General features: G+C 47.5%; 1 protein-coding gene across 1 annotated transcript in view; it reads right to left on the reverse strand.

The window, feature by feature from the left end:
• RTN4 (reticulon 4) overlaps positions 1-5,754 on the reverse strand; it is a 179,172-nt gene extending 173,418 nt beyond the window's left edge. Inside the window, exon 1 of the mRNA XM_025354529.1 lies at positions 5,356-5,754. The gene's annotated coding sequence lies outside the window, so the exon portion shown is untranslated. The remainder of the gene's footprint in view (positions 1-5,355) is intronic.
• Between the last annotated feature and the right edge of the window lie 2,788 nt (positions 5,755-8,542).

Genomic DNA, 8,542 nt, shown 5'->3' on the forward strand with positions numbered 1-8,542 from the left:
AGCCTAAAGTATTTTTAATACTTTTTAAGGCCCCAAACATTCTTTTACCATTTTGAACAAACCAGTGGTAAAAGATATTTTGAAGGCAATCAGAAAAATTGAAAACATTGGCCGGGCATGGTGGCTCACGCCTGTAATCCCAACACTTTGGGAGGCCGAGGTGGGTGGATCACCTGAAGTCAGGAGTTTGAGACCAGCCTGACCAACAAGGTGAAACCTCGTCTCTACTAAAAATACAAAAATTAGCCGGGCGTGGGGGTGTGCACCTGTAATCCCAGCTACTTGGGAAGCTGAGGCAGGAGAATTGCTTGAACCCAGGAGGCAGAAGTTGCAGTGAGCCAAGATGGCACCATTGCACTCCAGCCGGGCAAAAAAGTGAGATTCCATCTCAAAAAAAAAAAAAAAAAAAAACTGAAAACATTATTACATATTTCTTTTTTTATTACATGATATTTTAACAATTACTGTTAACTGTGTTGGTTGTGTTAATGGTATACCATGTTTTGTCAAAAGTCCTTATCTTTTAGATACCTACTCAAGTATTTATGGGAGGAATGATGTGACACCAGAAATTTGCTTTAAAAACATTAGAACAGGCCGGGCGCGGTGGCTCAAGCCTGTAATCCCAGCACTTTGGGAGGCCGAGACGGGCGGATCACGAGGTCAGGAGATCGAGACCATCCTGGCTAACACGGTGAAACCCCGTCTCTACTAAAAACACAAGAAAATTAGCCGGGCGAGGTGGCGGGCGCCTGTAGTCCCAGCTACTCGGGAGGCTGAGGCAGGAGAATGGCGTGAACCCGTGGGGGCGGAGCTTGCAGTGAGCCGAGATCGCGCCACTGCACTCCAGCCTGGGGCACAGTGCAAGACTCCGTCTCAAAAAAAAAAAAAATAAAAAATAAAAAACATTAGAACTGCCAACAAAACAAAGTAGAAGCTGGGGGAAACAGGTGAAACAAGAATGGCAGTACGTTAATTGCTGAAGATGGGTGATGGGAATATGGGGATTCGCTATACTATGCTCTCCACTTTTATGTGTGTTTGAAACTTTTAGGCCGGGCGAAGTGGCTCATGCTTCTAACCCCGGCACTTCGGGAGACTGAGGCAGGCAAATCACCTGAGGTCAGGTGATACTAAAAATACAAAAATTAGCCGGGCGTGATGGCACGCATCTGGTAAGGCTGTAAGTTACCCTTGAGGTATCTATTCCAATTCCTCCATTCTATGGAGGGAGAAACTGAGGCCCTGAGAAGAAGGGAAACTTAGGGACCCTGAGCTGGTTAAGTGACAGAACGATAAATAGCTCTCTCACTGTCCTTAACATAGCCCTTGCCAGATAACCCTTAAGGGGACCCAGCAATCACAGGGCTGGTAAAGGCACTGCTTATCAAGATGTCACAGGGTGAACCCCAAAACTGGGGTTCAGCCCAGGAAGTCACGTGGGTTCTTGGCTCCAAATAGGTAGAGGGAGCCAAGAGAGCAAAGTGAAAGCAGGTTTATGAAGTAAAGGAATGAAAGGCTAGTCCATAGGCAGAGCAACCCAAAGGCTGCTGGGTGGCTATTTTGATGGTGATTTCTTGATCACACGCTAAAAAAGAGTGAATTATTCATGAGCTTTCTGGGAAAGGGGTGGGGAATTTCCACAACTGAAGGTTCCACTCCCTTTCGGACCATATATGGTAACTTCCAGACGGTTGCCATGGCTTTTGTAAACTGTCATGTCGCTAGTGGGAGTTTCCTTTAGTATGCTAATTTATTATAATTAGTGTGTAATGAGCAGTGAGGACAACCAGAAATGGCTGTTGTGGTCATCTGGGTTTTGATAGATTTTGACCAGCTCTTGACCGCATCCTGTTTTATCTGTGGGGTCTTTATGACCTGTATCTTGTGAACTCCTATCTCACTGCCATCAGCATTCCCTGCTTCCCCCCACTCCTCCTGACCTCTTGACAGAAGCTGAAGAAATAGGAAAGCAGATCCTAGACTTGGAGAAGGTCTGTGTGGAGTCCAAGGCCACTCAGTAATAGGACTCCCCCAGGTCCAAAGTCCAAAGGCAGCCCCCAGACTCACTCCATCTCTCAGAGGCTGATGCCCACCCAGCAGGCGCTCACCTTAGCTCAGAGCAGCACCAACTTCCTGCATGCAGTCAGTGAAGTGCAGTCTGCTTCCTGACATAAACAGCTGTTCTCAGAAAGCAAATATGCAAAGAGAATGTTATTGTTCAAGTTTAAATGAGGAAGAAGAAAGGGTGGGTGGAACAGGAGGTGGGAGCTTACACAGAGTTCTAGGTTTACAATCTAATTTTCCAGAGCCAGCCTCTGACCTGCAGCCCCTGAGTGCCCAAGCTTTTCAGGCCCACAGAAAAGGGCTTTTGAGGCAGCTCAAAACCACTTCAGATGTAAATGTGAGGAGTTACTTGCTCAGGGTTTGCCCAGTCCTGAGGAGGAAACAATTCTGATCCAGGCTTTCACTAGAGGGTCTAGATCTCTGCTGTCCAACACAGTAGCCGCTTCTCACATGTGGCTATTGATCACTTGAAATGTGAGTCTGAAGTGAGCTGTGCTGTTAGTGTAAAATGCACATAGCACCAGGCATGGTGGCTCACACCTGTAATCCCATTTGGGGAGGCCAAGGCGGAAGGATCCCTTGAGGCCAAGATCAGCTTGGGCAACATAGTGAGATTCCATTTCTATTTAAAAAAATGTTTTTAATGCACATAAGATTTCAAAGATGGCACAAAAATAGTTTTTAAATCTCACTAGTAATTTTTATATTGATTACATATATATACATATATATGTATATATATATTTTTTTGAGACAGAGTCTTGCTCTGTCACCCAGGCTGGAATGTAGTGGCTCAATCTTGACTCACGGCAACCTCCGCCTCCCAGGCTCAAGCAATTCTCATGCCTCAGCCTCCTGAGTAGCTTGATTACATGTGCACACCACCATTCCCAGCCAATTTCTGTATTTTTAGTAGAGATAGGGTTTTACCATGTTGCCCAGGCTGGTCTCAAACTCCTGGTCTCAAGTGATCCGCCCTCCTCAGCCTCCCAAAGTGCTGGGATTACAGGCATAAGCCACCATGCCCAGCCTTAATTATATGCTTAAAAGATAACATTTTCAATATATGGTGTTAAAACATTTAAATTATTCTGCTTCATTTTTTTTACACTTTACTGAAGTATAATTGGCATACAATAAACGGCACAATTTGGTAAGTTTTGACATGTGCATATACAATACCATGAAGCCATCATCACAATTAAGATAATGAACATCTCTGTCAACCCCAAAAAGTTTTCTCATGCCCTGCTGTAGTCCTTCCTGCCAATCCCCCATCCCTAATTACTGATCTGCATATGGAGTTTGCATTTGCTAGAATTTTATGTGAATAAAATTATACAGTAACAGGTATTTTTTACTGCTTTAACTTAGCTTAATTATTGTGAGGTTCATCCATGTTGTTGCATGTATCAGTGGTTCATTCCTTCTTATTGCTGAGTAGTATTCTGTTATATATCATAGTTTATCCACTTGTTAGAGCAGTTAGCTAGGCAGATATGAGCAAGGCAGCAGAGGGCCCCCACCTCCAGGCATGTCAGGTGACCATCAGGTGGTTGTTAAACTGTCTCTCTAAAATAATAATTGGTCATAGCCAGTGCCAGGGCTTAAAGGCAGGCTGCCAATAGATAGAAAACACCTGCAGCTGGTGATCAGCCGCTTCCTAATAAGATGTCAGAAGTTGGGTGAGTGGGCTCAAGCATGCACACTAAGAGGCAACATGGCAAAGTTTCACTGGTCTACGACCTTCCTCTAGGAACACTCAGCTGGTAAGGGAAGAATACCTCAAGTGAGCATGTGCAAAACTTTGATAAACACCTGTGCACACGGCCCCTTCCAAGTGCTGGCAGGCAACTGCGCCTGCGGACAGCCCACCCCAAGGGAAGAATCCGGGGAGAAGAGACACAAATCCAGGAACCATGCCAATGTATAAAACCCCGAGTCAAAGGCTAAACAGCACACGTGGACTCAAGTTGCCCGCTTGGCCCTCTTCCAAGTGTACTATACTTCCTTTTGTTCCTGTTCTAAAACTTTTTAATAAACTTTCACTCCTGCTCTAAAACTTGCCTCGGTCTCTCACCATACCTTATGCCCCTCGGATGAATTATTTCCCCTGAGGCGGCAAGAATCAAACTACCACAGACCCATATGGCTTCACTGCTGCTGACACATTCGCCTCTTGCTGGGCATTGGATTGTTTCCAGCTTGGGGCTACTGCAAATAAAGTAGCTATGAACATTTGATTACCTGTTTCTTTTAACGTTATTTAAAAATGAGGCTACTACAAAATTTAAAATGTGACTCGCATTCTTTCTAATGGACAGTGCACATCTAGATTCTCTTCCAGGCTGTCCACTTTCCTGAGTCATGCCGACTGCCTACTTAATTGAATGCAACAAATCAATACATGGCCGGGCGCGGTGGCTCAAGCCTGTAATCCCAGCACTTTGGGAGACCGAGATGGGCGGATCACAAGGTCAGGAGATCCAGACCATCCTGGTTAACACAGTGAAACCCCGTCTCTACTAAAAAATACAAAAAACTAGCCGGGCCAGGCGGCGGGCGCCTGTAGTCCCAGCTACTCGGGAGGCTGAGGCAGGAGAATGGCGTGAACCGGGGAGGCGGAGCTTGCAGTGAGCTGAGATCCGGCCACTGCACTCCAGCCTGGGCAACAGAGCGAGACTCCGTCTCAAAAAAACAAAAAACAAACAAACAAACAAAAACCAAATCAATACCCTGGGCCAGGTGCAGAGTGGGGAGCTGTTGTTACAAAGGTGAACAGCCTGGGGAGACCCATTTCTGCCCTCTACACTGGCCTTTTACCAGGTACAGCCTCAAGGAACTGGCAGTCCTGCGGAGGAGAGAGACGCATAAACTGTCACCTAGAATTCAACAGGAGGAGCCAGGGAGAGATGCATAAAGACAGGGCTCTGGCCAGGCAGAGGAGGAAGCAGGCACTTCTGTCTGGGGAGCTGGGGAAGGTTTCCCAGGAGATAATCTTTGAACTACATTTTAGAGGATGAGAATTCACCAAGCAGAGGGAGTGTTTCTAAATGCAGAAAAAGGAACTGAAACGCCCCAGGGCAAGGCAGCTTCCAGGAACTGGAGACTAAGAGCAAAGAGGAGGGCATGAGAAGAGGAGGGCATGAAATGGGGGTGGCTGGAGAGGAGGCCAGAGAGGGGGCCAGCCATGCCGTGCTGAGGGTGTCCTCTATGCAGTGACACTACGGAGCCAGGAAAGAGCCAGACCAGAACCACACTTTAGGAGAACACAGGAGTAATGAATACCTGGATCATGTCAGTGGGAATAGACAGCAAAGACTAAATTCTGGAGTGTTCAGAAGCAGACTGGGCAGGAAATGGTGACTGACTAGATGGGAGTCATGTGGAAGGGCTGGATTCTGAAATGTGCGGTGGCTGCTGCTACTGGGTAGATGCCTGCCTCTCTTGCCTGGACTCTGACTACAGCCTCCCCACAGGTGCCCTCTCACCCTGTCCAGACCACCCACCCCACTGCGGGCACAGAGAGATTTAAACACCCTAAGTGTCTTCTACCAGCTCGGTTTCCCCCATGGCTCTCTCTTCACCCCCGACCTCTCAGCTGTAGACTGAAATCTCATTTTCCTTCACATGGGCACAAAGCCCTGGGCAAGCGGAACCTGCCGCAGGCCTATGCAGCGTGGTCCTGCCAGCCCAGAGCACTCCAGCGGCTCTCCCCATTCCCCCTACTGACCCTCCCCTTGCCCCCCCGCCCACAAACACAGCACAATCGTGCATGTCCCTCCATCCTCATGTCCTCTCAGCCTATGTGCTTGGTTATACAGCTTGACCTAGACTGAAAAGCCTCCTCCCTTTCCAGGCATGGTTTGGAGGCTCCTTCTCCAGAAGCTCTCCCTGAGGCCTCTGGACCCACGAGCTCCTCTGTAACCTGGTGCATACTGTACACTGCCTTTTATAACCTCTTTCATGCCCACCAAACCATGACTCCTGGAGGGCAGCATCTAAGTCTTTTCATTTCTGGAACTGGAGTGCTGGAGATAGAGATTTGAAATCATCTGAAGTTGGCAGGAATTGCCTTATGAAAGGTAAGATAGGGATGAGGGAGGGGCCCCAAGGACAAAGCCCCCTGCATGCACCAGGATTTCTGACCCAATACAATGTGAGAAGAGGGTCTTTCCAGATCTTTCCAGATACAATCATTGCTCTCTATTCGGAAAGTCCTGGGGGAAGGCGTACTTTGTCAAGGAGGAAAACAGCTATATGGAGACAAGAAAAAAACAGCAGGAGGCCTGGGCCTTTGATGCTGTGTCCCCTCCCTTCCCTTCCATCCTCCTGCTTTAACTGCAGGCCTTGCTCTCTGAGACCTTGGCTCTATAAGCCTTTTAACCGAGAGCTGAGTCTCAGATGAGCCAGCAACGTGAGGAGAGAAACTTCCTTCTACAGTTCTGCAGAGTCTTTCTTTCTCTCCATGGATGTACAAACAATTCAACAGCACATGATAAAAGTGAAGGGAGGGGACAGCCACATTAATTTCCTTGAGGCAAATGATAAGCTGGCAGAATTGGCTCCATGGAAGGAGATAAAAGCTCCAAACACGGCTGAATGACTCTTGGGATTCGAGCCTGGTACGGATGCAAATTAAAATAAAAACTATATAAACAGCAGCACAATTGCACTATTCAGGACTCCTTCATTAGCAGCCAGCTCTCCAGTGCCACTACCCGCAAAGACAACTTCCCTTTCTTCTTCCTTCTAACTAATTTCCAAGCTGGTCCACAAAAGGATGCTAAGGACAAAAGCAGTTCTAATTGATGAGGCTTTGGGGAGAGGGTTGTTGGGGAGATTCATTTTATGTGTGCAAATCAAAAAGCAAATGTGATGTGTCAGACCCGCTGAGGACAGGCCTCCTGCTGAGGTGCCAAGTTCCTCCTCTGAAAGCTCAGGGCCGCTCTGGCTAACAATCCAACGGTCACATCCACTACTTCAGGCCTCCTGGTGCCCGGCAGAGCCAACTTCCCAAAATGCCGCCTTGTGTAGGGGGACCCCGTTTGATAGCCAGGCCCACGATGCAATGACACACTGCCTTAAAGTACAATAAAGAGTACCCGCCTCTACTCTTCATGGCAGAGGACAAAGTTCATCCACTGTATTATCATGAAGCATCATTACGTTGGGCAGTCATTTGGTTAAGGAGAGACGGTTTCCCCAAATTCACCTCTTGTTGAATGTTCAGACTCCAGGAAGGATACTCTGCTCCCAAACCACAGGTTTCCCTCATTTTCTTACCATTTGGTCAGCATTCCCAGTCACCCCCAGCTGCCTCTCCAGGCACCTCTTCGAATGACAGAGCTTTCCCCCATGCCTTTCACCCACATGCTCTGCTCTCTAGCCACAAAGATTTCTTGGCTGTTTCAGGCTCCTCCCCAAGCTTGAAATTCTCTCCTATTTTCCCACTATTCATCCCCTAAGCCTCATGAGCCTCAGTTCTCTCCCTTTAAAACGGGGTAATAATGCCTGCTCTACTCCTTTCATGGGCTACTGGGAGACTCAAATGAAATGAGACACGAAAGCAAACACATGTGGCATAAATACGATGACAGAAATGTCTTAATTGAGGCAATAGCACTGCACCATTTAGTGACTGCCAAAAATCTCTATTGTAAAATGAGAGAATGTTTTTTTCAATCAACAGAACAAATTAAGATCATTACATACCAACTACCAACATGAACTTTCAGCATTTAAATATTTTGAAAACCAAAACAGCCAAAGCGAGCCATGCCCCACCTTGGCCCTGCAGGCCTGCCCCAGGGGATCTCACCTGTGCATGCCTGCTAGTCGCCCTCCATATCACCCAGGTTACAGCTTTCAGCCGTGCTGCTCTGCCATCAGGTGAAAGGGCTGGTGCCTGGGAGAGGAAAAGACCAAAGAGAACAGTGAGGATGGGAGGATTTCTTTTCTCTGACTGTGAATGTTACATTGCTTTGCCCCATTGAGAAAAATTCTATCCTTTAAGAAAAGGACAGCTGGGCGCAGTGGCTCATGCCTGTAATCCCAGCACTTTGGAAGGCCGAGGTGGGCGGACCACGAAGTCAGGAGATCAAGACATCCTGGCTAAGATGGTGAAACCCCATCTCTACTAAAAATACAAAAATTAGCTGGGCGTGGTGGCAGGCACCTGTAATCCCAGCTACTCGGGAGGCTGAGGCAGGAGAATCGCTTGAACCTGGGAGGCAGAGGTTGCAGTGAGCCGAGATCACACCACTGCACTCCAGCCTGGGCAATAGAGCGAGACTCTGTCTCAAAAAAAAAGAAAAGAAAAGAAAAGAAAAGAAAAGAAAAGGATTGTGTTTGCAGTCTAACTGGTGCGGTTGCTGTGGACAGGGACACTGTTCTTTTCCTGCTTATGTGCTAAGCAGAAAGGAGACGTGGGGAGAGGACAGTCCTGTGACCCTGCTCAAATGATTGCCCTTTC

This window comes from Theropithecus gelada, chromosome 13 (genome assembly GCF_003255815.1).
Source record: "Theropithecus gelada isolate Dixy chromosome 13, Tgel_1.0, whole genome shotgun sequence".
Classification (NCBI taxonomy): Eukaryota; Metazoa; Chordata; class Mammalia; order Primates; family Cercopithecidae; genus Theropithecus; species Theropithecus gelada.